This window comes from Plutella xylostella, chromosome 29 (assembly GCF_932276165.1).
Source record: "Plutella xylostella chromosome 29, ilPluXylo3.1, whole genome shotgun sequence".
NCBI classification, from domain to species: domain Eukaryota; kingdom Metazoa; phylum Arthropoda; class Insecta; order Lepidoptera; family Plutellidae; genus Plutella; species Plutella xylostella.
Genome location: NC_064009.1, coordinates 2,066,994 through 2,080,493, shown reverse-complemented (window position 1 = coordinate 2,080,493; position 13,500 = coordinate 2,066,994). Strand labels below are relative to the sequence as shown.

Here is a 13,500-nt window from a genome sequence, read left to right as displayed (position 1 = left end):
GATATCCCATTTGGTACAGTAAGTCATTAATTAAAATAATTCATGAAAAACTTAAATTCCATAAGAAATGGAAACGATATGGTAGAATATCCGATTATGATACTTTTAAATTACTTAGAGACAGACAGAAAAAAGCCGAGTTACATTGTTACAATCAATATATTAATCATGCAGAATATAATATTAATTCATGTTGTAAATACTTCTGGAACTTTGTTAAATCTAAAAAAAACAGCAATAGTTTACCTGATTCTATGCATTTTAATAGCCATTCTTCTTGTAATGGACAGGATATAAGCGACATGTTCAACAGTTATTTTCAGTCGGTATTCGAAAATGACTCTGTATTTGATGATACTTGTCGTGTTAATTCATTGAATGCGGTGAATTTGTCCTCCGTTTCACTATCACTACATTGTGTAAGCAAATACTTAAATAACTTAGATATCAATAAAGGTTTGGGTCCAGATGGTATTCCACCGGTTTTTCTAAAAAAATGTTGTAAAACAATTGCGTTGCCGTTATATATTTTATTTAATCTATCCCTGAAATCCGGCCATATGCCTATAAAATGGAAAAAAACATTTGTGGTACCTGTATATAAAAGTGGAGATACTCACAATATAGAAAATTACCGTCCCATAAATAAATTGTGTATAGTTGCTAAACTATTTGAAAAGATGGTATATGACATAATTTTTCCCATTATTCGTCCTTTAATAATTGAACAACAGCATGGCTTTGTTAACAAGAAATCGACTGAAACCAATCTTTGTCATTTTGTTGATGTAGTTTCCAATGCCATGGCTAATGGATATCAAGTGGACGTTGTATACACTGATTATTCAAAAGCCTTTGACAAAATTTCACACGTCTTACTTATACAGAAGCTTTACTCAATTGGTGTTCATGGTGTCTTTCTTAGATGGGTTCGGTCTTATTTAAGTGATAGAAGCCAGGCTGTCACTATTAAAGGTTATTGTTCCTCGTTTGTACCAGTAACTTCTGGCGTCCCACAGGGTTCGCATCTTGGCCCTCTTTTGTTTAATGTGTTTATTAATGACATATTTAAAATTTTCCAACATTCGAACTTTCTGCTATATGCCGATGATAACAAAATATTTAAAATTATTGATAGTGAAATCGATTGCAAAAAATTTCAGGATGATCTTAATGCATTATGTTCCTATTGTAGTAATAATCTTTTGAAATTGAATGCTAAAAAATGTAATATTATATCTTTTACTAGAAAAAAAAAACCTATATTATTCAACTACAAATTGCAAGATGAACCTTTGGTTAGAGTGACGGAGGTCAAAGATCTGGGTGTTTATTTAGATCATAAACTTGTTTTTAATAAACACATTGAGACAGTATCAGGTAAAGCTTATAGAATGCTTGGTTTCATCTTGAGAGTTGGTAGAGACTTTAAACAATCCTCTACTTTGATAAAACTATACAACTCCTTTGTCCGCTCGGTTCTTGAATATGGGTCCACTGTATGGAATCCACAATACGATATTTATATAAACACTTTGGAAAGAATTCAAAATAAATTTTTGAAGCATATTAATTTTAGGTTTAATAATATTAATACAAATAAAATTGATAGCCTGTCCGATAGACGCAATATGAGAGATCAGTTGTTTCTTTATAAATTACTTAATAATGAAATTGATTCATCATATCTTTTAAATAATATATGTTACCGTTGCCCTCGCGTTAATTCTAGAAGTAAACTCTTCTTTAGTTTGCCCGCAGTCAAAACTAATTACGCTGCAAATTCATTTTTATATAGAGCTTGTAAGAATTATAATAATAAGTTTAACCATTTAGATCCACTTCATTTCAGTTTTAATATTTACAAAAAACAAATTATACTAAATTTAAGAAATTAATTTTAGATGTAATTTAGTTTCTGTTTTGGTAAAAAGTACTTGTATTTACTCTCTCTCTCTCTCAGCCTTCCGTAGTCCACTGTTGGACATAGGCCTCTCCTAACGATCGCCACCCCAAACGGTCACCCGCCATCTGCATCCAGCGGCTTCCCGCTACCTTCCGCAGATCATCAGACCAACGGGTTGGGGGGCGACCGACACGCCGTTTGCCGACACGGGGTCTCCACTCCAGAACCTTTCTACTCCATCGGTCGTCGGCTCTGCGGGCTACGTGGCCAGCCCATTGCCACTTCAGCGTGCTAATCCTTTTGGCTATGTCGGTAACTTTAGTTCTCCTGCGGATTTCTTCATTACGAATCCTATCTCGCAGGGACACGCCTAACATAGCCCTTTCCATAGCACGCTGAGCAACTCTGAGCTTGTGGATAAGCCCTTTGGTGAAGCACCACGTCTCGGCTCCGTAAGTCATCACTGGCAACACGCACTGATTGAAAACTTTTGTTTTCAGACACTGAGGTATGTTTTCAGTGAAGATGTGTCGTAATTTCCCGAACGCTGCCCATCCGAGTTGGATTCTACGAGCTACCTCTTTATCGAAGTTGGATTTACCTAATCGGATCACTTGTCCTAGGTAGGGATACTGATCAACAACTTCGATGGTGACACCTCCTACAGTTACGGGCGAACACGGGGGCTTGTATTTACAACTTTGTTAATATTTTTTTTTTTTTTTTTTAATAATTAACTTATTGCCTTAGTTTAAGTTCTATCTAATAGTGGAAACTTTACTGGTCTATGTATCAATTAAGAACTTTAATTTATTGTATTATGATACTGTCTGTTTCCCTAATACTAATAAATAAATAAAATAAATACCTAATAAAAAATTAAAAGCTGTGTTGATCGATAGTTTTACTAATCACTGCAGTAAACAGTGACTCATCTTTAGTGTCATGGTTATGGCTGCATGGGAAGTCAAAATAGAAGAAGAACATTTCTTAGAAATTTCTGCACTGCCCCACTTTCTGCTCTTGAACTTGCTGCAGGTTAACTGGTAGAGAATGCTTTTTTAGTTAAGTCTACCTGATCAAACATCTAATGGATAACCGGTACTTGCTAACATTTTTACTACGTCAATTACCTTTTCATTTGATCAAGTGTTTAGGTTATGGTCGGTAGTACTCGAAAGTCAGCTGGTTGAGGGTTTTTGCTGTAATCTCCACTGTTTGCAGGAGAGTTGTAAATATCTACACAACCTAAAACATACAATACACACATTTATCACCCAAAGACCGAGAACAAATATCTGACATGGTCGGGGATGGAACCAGGGACCTTCAACGCAGCGTTCAGGACCACTAACCACTATACATACATATAGGTACGACATTATATCTTGACGTTTGGTGATGTGTGGTTATGCAAGACAGCTGATATTATTAGTTTATGGTCTTTAATATTGGTATGACGGATTAGCGATTATTATCTTTTCGTTCGTTAATTGAAAGGGCTTTTGGAAACCAACAATTACTTAATAATAATAACTGTGAGAACCCGATATGTAGAATTTTCAATACGAATGACGAAATAATTGAACAATTTAATGAATGGGTCATGGGAATCGTACCAGTCATGTGGGTAATTTTAGGCTCATTAATTCACAACCAATCCTAATAGTTATCCGATACATTTTTTCTACTGACTACAAGCAAAAAGTCTTAAGAATACTGCTGTGCCAATTAACTTGCAATACAGTTCAAACAACTTGATAGTTGTGAAGTTGGCAGGGAATGCTACCTTGTCTTATTGACAAACCGCCTCTTAAGTCTTAAAAAGATTGACCAGTATAGTGCCACAAACTTATCTGTTCCGGTAAGAGCTCACGTATATGTCTAATATTTCTTGATTCTATAAGATTTTAAGTTAGCCTGTAGTGGTAATTCACCCTTGCGGTTTTCATAAACCTATCTAATCTATATGAATATATAATTCATAGGTAAGTTATGAGATATGGATCAATTTAGTTTGCTCTCACCGGAACAGATAAGTTTGTCGCACTATACAAGTGCCATACAAAACAAGAATTGAATTGAATTCCAAGATTGACAGTTGGTTAATTTACCGAATCAGAAAAGTGTAATCGCAGCTAACTTCAGAAACTAAGAAGTTATTTGGACCGAGCTGTACCAAAGAATCTGTGCCAACAAAAAAATTAACAGCCGATCATAAATACACCGTTAATTCCCCTTGGTCCCTTAACCCTTAAATGCGGCTGGTGAGAAGCTGTAATGATTGCGATGGTTATCACTGGCCAGTATAGCAACAAAGTAAAGGAGTTACGAGGCTCATCTGACAACCATCTGATAGAGGCATAGCTACGGACACTTGATACAGAAGAAGTATGTTTGAGGATAGAGCGGGAAACGGTTTGTAATAATGATAATGTATTTTTAAGTTTTAAGTAAGAGACGGATATTAACATTCTGTTAGGTGTGGGATGTATCACCCTCGCTACATTTTTTTATGTCTTTACACAATAGTTTTAACCATAGAGAATATAATCATATGCATTTCAATCTATAGTATGCTGCCACTACGAGAGAATATCAAACGAATCGTGAGTCGTGTCCCAGGAAATTCCCAATACAACGAAGCCTACAGATTAGACCTGAACCATCCCTAAGCCAGGCTATTAAAAGTCTTCTACGCATTCCTTGTTCTGAGGATGCTTCCATGTCTTCCATGGGAGCTAACAACAATGGGAGGAGCCGGCAGCCATGTTGGGAGGGGTTGGCGGGAATTGGTTCCGCTTGTGCCAGTCGACCCGGAGACCTGTCAATTTTAATTGCATTCCAATTTTGAATTTGCGCGCGCTTGTTAGTTTTTGTTTCTGGATGCTTTTGAAAATGGAACGCGATTTTTGTGATACCGTTTCCGGGTCCACATATATGTTATAATTGGCCGTAAGATTTCTCCGTATCGAGCAAATCATGATCGCTAGTTTGGACGCAATCGTAAATATAGTCAAAGAAACTTCTAAAGTCCTCAGCTAACCTAAAACAAAGCAACGTTAAACATTACCCTCGACAAGATATCATTATCTTCATTGCAGACCTCAAACGTCTCAATAGACCTAAAGATCTAGATTCAGATAAAACCCATTTACTTAAAATATTACAAACATCCATTCTGAAAGCCAATTGATCATCTACTCTATTAAGGCCAGGCTTCAACCATGGCACTGGCAGCTGATGGCAACCATTATGATTATCCATTACTGCCCATAACTTATCGTTTACATCGATTGATCTGGAGTGATCGACTAGATCTAGTTCAGTGGGTCTGGATCATCGCAAGCGCAGGTTTTGCGGAATGTAGAATAGTGTTTTTATGTTTTTGCAATGGTGCTGTTATTTGAATAAGTAGGGTTCATTTTGTTTTGATTAAGCTGCAAAGTAAGTAAATGATGCTCGCAGTGGTTTGTTTGAAAAAAGTACTTACGGAGTAGCTGTTGTTGTTAATTGTAGTCAGGGCAATATAAAATGAAGTGAAGATATGAAATTAAAAGAAACCTACCTTTTGTATGTTGGCGCACGCGTAATTTAAGTACCTAGGTACAGTACTAAATGGATCGTTATCAAAAGCTCGCCCTCATTTAGGAAATTCCAGGTAAAAACCTTCTAAAGCAACGGATTCTATCGGACAACAGCAATTAGCGCTTAATTAAATAACGTTTTCTATCATTTTATGAGTATTAAATCTTGAATTACATTATTTAACAGTCAGTTAAACATTCACCATGATTAGTGAACGAACCAAGGTATTTCTGAGCCTTTCGAATGCACACCGCCTTTGCAAGGCTGTTCAAGGTAGCCTGTCTTGTCTAGCTTCAGATAATAATAATAATTATTAGACATCGTGAACCGTTGGCTTATAGACACGGCACAGAAGTACGAGGTACCAGGGCAACACGACGTAACAGGTGATGTTTATGGTACATCTGCAACGGTACTGAGAAGGAAAGCTTTAGAAGTGTTTAGGATTTAGAATATAGTAGATATATATTTGAAAATCAATATAAAAATTGTTGTAAAATTAAATATTTCAACATTTGGATTTTGGATGGATGGATGGACTGACAGAATTTCTGAAAACAAAAAACAACCTGCTGCGGCTGCAACATTTAACAAATAATCATGATCACCTTGAATTACCTATGTTATTCGTTCTTTTCATAAAATCACTTCCTAATTTCTTGTCAGTGATTTTCTGAACCAAACATATTTTTTATCCTTCTAGCGAAGCCACAGAGTTCTTGTAATTCCCTGTTTTCCTGGTACCCTGGTAGCCCGGTGCTGTCGGTTCTGTTTAATTGGCCGTGTGTTCGGTGCTCTATCGGAGCATCGCCGCACCGATTGTAGTGACGATCAACTATCCGGTTGTACAGATTACTGAGATCTACTATCCGGTTCATATCCGGATCTGAAGGGTTACTCGATACTGATGAAAAATAAACGAACGGGGGCTGTCGTGCAATCGGCATGTTTAATGCAACGTGATAGAGTCGTGGCTCGCGCAGCAACGCTCCGAAGCTTAGTTTTTCGTCATAATTATGTATAGAGTGACCACCTGATAACTGATGGGGTGATTCGGTGGGAGGAAGATTACAGTGATTCCTGTCGGTTGGATTGCAATTGAGATAGCGTAGCTAGATAACTCAAATATATACTTACCTAATATTTGAGACTACCACATACAAATTTTTAACCGCAACACATGTGTAAAGAAAATCTGTCTTTATAATCTGTACCTAGTGAGGTACCGTAAAACTTAAGCGAATCCACAATTTAGAACAGACGATAGGAACCTTTATCCGGTATCCGTAATCCGAAAACCGTAAACAACACTAACACAACACAACCACAAAGCATCAGGTGCGGATACGGTTAACCGACACGGCACGGGGGAGGGGTAAGACAAGGGGGGCGTTTAGACAAGTTATTGAGAGGTGCAGCTAATCTCAGATCGGTTGATAAACCTATGGGCGGGGAGGTCCGCCATTTCTTCTGAAGTGACCGAGCCTTTGTGGAATGGTGGTAGACTAATGTTGTGAGTAACGACAAATAATTGTAAAAGTTTACGACAAATAAAGTAAATTTTAATTTTCTAGTTAATTAAGGTATCAGGGTATACGTTTACAATTAAATCGCGATGTGTGAATTTGCACGGTAGCTGAAAGAGGTTTGTTGGCTAGAGGTTGTTCGCTATTCAAAAATGTTTAACGAACTAAGATAATAATTTCATTAGTAAGTACATAAAATAATTATAGCTCTGCAATAACCATATTTTTTATATCTTAACACTGATACCTACTACTGTTCCTAACTGCCAATAATTGTAATGCAAACTACGAATCCTATCTCAACATGAAAAAAGATTTCAACAGGTACCTAACCCAACAATTTACTATACTTAGTTCTTGATGACTTAACTACTATCTACTCGTTAGCAAAAAAGTAGCAAAAACTATGTTTATTGCTGCCGAGAAAAACGAAGATGGCAATTGGCGACTGAGTGGAGTAAAAACAATAATCGCGAGGTATTTATCGTATATGATCGCCGCTCGTTTAAATTGAGCCTAATGTAGACTTGGTGAGATGGTGAGTAGCTTTACTATAAGTGTATACTTTATCCCAAAGCAAACAACTTCATAATCATACCTACCAATTACCTACTGTTGAGAAGAAATTTTTGGGAAGTACTTTCATCATCATCACGACCCATCACGTCCCCACTGCTGGGGCACGGGTCTCTCTTCCAATGAAGGAAGGGTTTGTACAGCAAAATTAAATGTACAATGTACATAATTGATGGGAAATGGTCAAAGCTTAGGAAGGCAGTACAGACCTTGGATATATGCACAAATGATCCACTCGAGAGAGCCAGGATCAGGTGCCTAACCCACAAAGAAATAGAAATATGATAGACATCTACTGTACTTGTACTACCACAAAAAACTTTAAACACTGTTTAACAAGTGCTTGAAACGAAATTTGACAGATTTTGTGGCGTTTGACAGCGCTAAACACCTGTTAAATACTCTAAGTTTTTGTAGTATGGCCCTGTACTCTTTATCTAAGTTATATGAAATTCGGTCATCCGAATAAAGTTACGACTATTTAAGCGGCTACTCCATAAAGCCCTATATTTACACCTCCCCTGTAAATAACTGACCTTTATCTATTTCTATAGACTTCATAACTAGCCATAAATCGGCGGCGGCAATGGTTCCGCGTTAATAATGCTCGGGAGTAAGTAGCAGGTTCGAAGCCGGCCCGATTCCGGCCACCACTGGGGCTGGGTTTGTTTGGAATGGAGCTAGAAGTTGGACCCTTAGGTTTATTAATTTATAAAAGTCAGAGAATCAAAGTCGATCGATATGATCCTCTGTAAGTTTTTAACAACCTGTATTTTGGATCCTAACAAATCCTAACTATATCCTAACTAATATTATAAATGCGAAAGTAACTGTGTCTGTCTGTCTGTCTGTCTGTCTGTCTGTCTGTCTGTCTGTCTGTCTGTCTGTCTGTTACTCTTTCACGCCAAAACTACTTAACGGATTTGAATGAAATTTGGTATACATATGGTCTAGACTCTAGACCCTGAGAAAGAACATAGGCTACTTTTTATCCCGGAATTCCCACGGGAAAACTTTTTAAGGCGAAGTGGAGCTTGCGGGCGCAGCTAGTAGTTTATTAACTAATCTCTGAATTCGTAGTCTTTATGAAACTTTAAAAATGGGTTTAAAATTTACTTTGTGATGATGAATGACTATGAATGATTTAAAGAGTCGAATCTCGTGGGTTGAAACCAGTCTATGTTAAGCTTTTGGAAATTTACAATACGTTCTACGAATATAAGGGTTAGTATTTTTGTGCTGTAATGTAGTATTGTAATGTTCGGTTTTCCACTCTGTGCTATTACCCCAGCCCGCTGGTCCGCCCGGTCCAGCGGCGGGCGGCTCCGAGGCAGTACATCATCGCACACCGTTATCTCAGATATAGTAGTGTTTGTTGTTTATAAACACTGCGGAGCAGCCTGCATTTTGGGTTTTTAAGCACTTTTATTGTATAAAAATATATGTTTCATTACTTTTTATACAATTATGCGATCCACTTCGGGTCGCTGAGCCAGCGGATTAAGTAAGTAAGTATAATTTTTTTATTTTATAAATTTGATCATGGTGTCTAGTCTATGGAAGCATTGATGACCTGTGGGTAATCAAGTTCTAGAGTGCCAGGTAAGTATAGCGTGGGACGCCGTCTGGACAACTGGTGCTGGATCTTAGACAGCTGGCCGGTAGTGTTTAGGCGAGGAAGATGTGCCTTTCCTTAATACGCCTACTTTGATTATGGTTGTAAATGGTCGAAGTAGGTCTATTATCAGAAAACGGTTACGGGCTGATAATGATGATTATAGAGGTTTAATATTGACATTCGTTTCGATATCGATTACAATTTATCATTAATCATGATGTGTAGAAATCCCTGTCATAGTTAACCTTGACATTGCTAAGAAACTAACAACACCTAGCAATCATGCCGCATGCATGCTGTAACCACAATCCACATCATTACGTATCAAGTATGACAGTATTTGACATTGACAGCGATACTATTTGACATTGACATAGGTTAAAATGCTGCGACTACTGACCATGTTGTGACAGTTGGTTGACATAGCCGTGACACGTTGAAATTTCACCTCTCACCTCTTGATGAACCTTCGGTTAAGAATTTAACGTTTATACATCGTTTAAATTCATATAAACGTTTTGAAACATAAATTCAAATCTTCATCCAGTTCTCATAAAATTCTGAACTATCTTTTTACTTTGTATGAGTTCGAAAACTTACGACTTTTAGCTACCTACGCACATTTAGAACTTAACCAAAACGCAAAAACAAAGGAAGTCGCAACAAAACAAAGCGAAACAAACTTTCAAAATGGCGCTGACATTTTCAAGTAAAGCAAAGCAACAATTAAGATTGAACCGTCCCGTTACGCGCGTTTAGATAAAGGATATTTATATTTGTTATTTAGTAAAGCTGCGGCACGGAAGGCATCAGTTGTTGCCGTGGACAGCCACAACCGTAAACCCTCGGTGGATTAAGTTACAGAAGATCGGCCTAGTTCTACTTTTGTAGCCTGGCAAATAAGTTTAGAAAACGGAAATGAATCACTCAATGATTATTTTGGCCTTTATTCCTTCTTATCGAGTCGGATGCCCTGTGTAACCTGTGTTCGACACAGCTGACCGCACCTAACGCAAAAATTGAGGAGTACTTAAGTATTTTTAGTTAACTTGTCTATCTGTGTATTGTGTCTGTGCAATGGTAGCTCCCAAACCGATTAACCGATTGTAGTTTAGTATTTTTTTGTTTTTTTAGTACGTTTTCTCGCATAGCGGACCATACCTAACATGAAACTTTTGACAGATAATGTATGCAGGTGACAGATGAAAACGAGATTTTTTAGTTTTTGTAAATTGCAAAACCTGTGCTAGAGGCCCTGAATGTTCTAAATCGTGTTTCGTGTTCTCTTGTACCTCGCTCCACGGTCTAACTCCTCGCATTAGGCCCGTGTGTGGGAACTTTGCCTGCATTAGGCTATTGAGATAGCAGCACCGACGCCCTTATTGACATTTAATTGTTAATTATGTGTTATACACATTTATAAAGGGATGGTGAAACGGTTATATAAACAGCACCATGAACAACTGAGATTTAGTTTCAAGTTTGTAGTTGTACACTCGGTTTTCTTTGGAGATTCTAGGTACGATTCCCACCATTCTTTATAAATAAGTCAGTAAAGATAACAGGCCGAAATAATTTAATAAGTGTAACAACAAATCAACCATCTAACCTCAATTAAAAGCCATAAATTAACGGACAATTAATAATAATTACCGTAATTAAATCTCAAACTGACTGACGCGCCTTGCTTCTTTCATCAAATAAATATCCTTTTTTTTCCTCACAAATAATTTCAACTCATCGTTCATCAGCTAAACAAATATCTCACAGGAGATTACTCATTAAAAAGTAATTTGAATGATGTTAAAAATAGCCCTCCTTTTGTTTGCCTTCGATACAACACAATACACAGGATACAAAGGTCGATGAAAGGAAATCTGTATCATAGATTATTACAACCCGATCGACTGCGGTCTGCCTTCTAGTGAGTGGAGGAGTAAGTTAGTAATTAGCATAAAATTATCAATAAATAAAGATTTTAAATTTGACTTTGAGATCGATTCTGAAAAAAAATCAATCAAAGTCTAAGTCAATTATTTTTATTCATCGTAAAAATATTTTTTTTTCTGATGAACGTCAATTTTTACAAACTACTCTCCGTTCGGATAAGGGGTTCTTTCTGTTCATTCAGTTTTGTTCTGTCAAAACCTTAAATTATTTTCTATAAAATATTATGTCCTTATATCAATCTTGGAATAATTATTCATGATCTGGTCACTTTTTAGATTTAAAGTAACGTTCCAACATACGTTCATAAAGTTGGAACGTATGTTGGTGGAATTGAATAAAACATAAATAAGAAACTACTGTTATGTTTGATCCTTGAATACTTAATTTTGAAAACTATCTTAGTGTGTTCTCCTATAGAGATAATCTTAAATTTGGCCGGTTCATCTTAAGTTTACCTTCACACCTGATATTTCCGATATACGAACTAACGGCAAACATAAATGAAACGCGTAGTATCCTAGGAGCTTTTCATTCTCCTTTGTAGTTGAACAAAGACGCGATAAGCTGTGGGTAGTTTTATAAATAAATTACTTTTAATTGAAACGTCATTCAACGTGTGAAGTCCTTTTTTATTTTATCAATATCTTTTGTGAGACGGTGGGCTGTTCTGGTTCTATTAAGTATTCAGTTTCTATAGGCTAAGCCGATTTTGATAAAATATGGCTAAAAACACTTGATGTAACATTACGTCTATGATCCAAAAATCAAATCGAAAATCTGTTTATCCGTTTGGGAGCTACCACAGACAGATACCTATATACACACACACGATAACTTGTAACACCCCTCTACTCTCTTTTCGTCGGGCTTAAAAAGGAATCAAATCATACCTTATTATATCATGCCTGGATTTCCAGTAGAGCAGAGTGTAAATCTGAAACAAGTGAATACATTGATGAAATTATGTATGTACCTACCTACCTATCTACGAGTATGATAGTAAAGTTGTATGGGACAAGTTGAGACTATTTTTTGACTAGTATGTATTGTAGTGGTAGGTGTATGTATTTATCTTATAATAGCTTGACTCCGACACAGGTACTTGTAAAAACTTATTGCACTCTGAAGAATACCTTTCATCCAACATACCTCCTATCAACACCGCCTTCAGCCCTAAGATATGACCTAGAATTTGCCAGATAGGATAGCCTAGGTGCTCTAGGTAGCCTGGAGTTAAATCTAGATCCAGGCTTAGTTAACCACAGTGTCTAGGTAGTAATGTCCCTTATATTTCAATCTGCCAGCGTGCTTAGAACTATTATTATGGTTTTAGTAACTGTAGATTCTAGAAATATTGGAGGTTATTTCCGTGTCCGAGGGCCCGGGGTGAAAACACATGCTTTCTACACGAACCAACCATTTAATAATATCATAGTTTTTTTTTCTGGTTCTACCTTTTTTGGCATAAGATTTTTTTGCCTAATCTCGTATTGCATAGTAACGTTTGGTCAAAGTCTCGTTACGCCGAAAATCGTATGGCATAAATCTCGTTTAGTAAAAAGTTATTTCGCATAACATTGTTTAGCCTAATAATGGTATGGCCAAATCTTGAATAGCCTAATAATGCTATGGCATAGGTTTTTACAAAGTAATAATATTCGTTTGGCTTTAACTTTGACGGAGCGTCTCCCTACATAGCGCAAACTGGTGCCTTGTATTGTTTCCGCTGTTTGGAAAACGCTCCGCTCCGCTTCGCTGCGCTCCGCTTTGGTTTTGATGAACATGTGCACCTAACACGCTCCTCCTCGCTTTGCTCGTCGTCGCACCTATTTTTAGGTTTCGATCTCATGGGGTTTGTAATAATTATATTGGTCGTTAACTTTCGATTTTTTGATCATACAATATCGTGATTTTCGGGATGTAGGAGAAAAATACCACAATTTGTACATTTACTACATACTTAATATATTATTTATTAAGATAACATTAGGAGAAACAAGATTATACATAGGTATAGACGAACATAAATTTGAGCAAACGAAACTTAGGTGTTTAAAGATTGTGCCTAAAGAGTTTTAGACGAAACGAGCCTTATGCCACATAAGTCTTGGCAAAGTGATGGTTCGGCCAAAAAAGTTTAGACCATACGAGTTATGCGAAATGAGTTTTGGTCAATAAAGATTATGCCAGATGAGCGGAACCCTTTTTTCTATTTAGGCGAACTTTTTGAACGAAAACGCAGTTTGGAAATTATTTTTTCTTGTCTATTAAAAACTCACGTCTAAGCTAAGCTTAATTTTATATACTTAGTTTATACTTTACTTTCCTCGATACCT

General features: G+C 36.8%; 1 protein-coding gene across 1 annotated transcript in view; it reads right to left on the bottom strand.

Annotated features, from left to right (window-relative positions):
- LOC105383736 overlaps positions 1-13,500 on the bottom strand; it is a 121,262-nt gene that overhangs the window by 32,470 nt on the left and 75,292 nt on the right. The window contains exon 2 of the mRNA XM_038120089.2: positions 12,055-12,098. The gene's annotated coding sequence lies outside the window, so the exon portion shown is untranslated. The remainder of the gene's footprint in view (positions 1-12,054; positions 12,099-13,500) is intronic.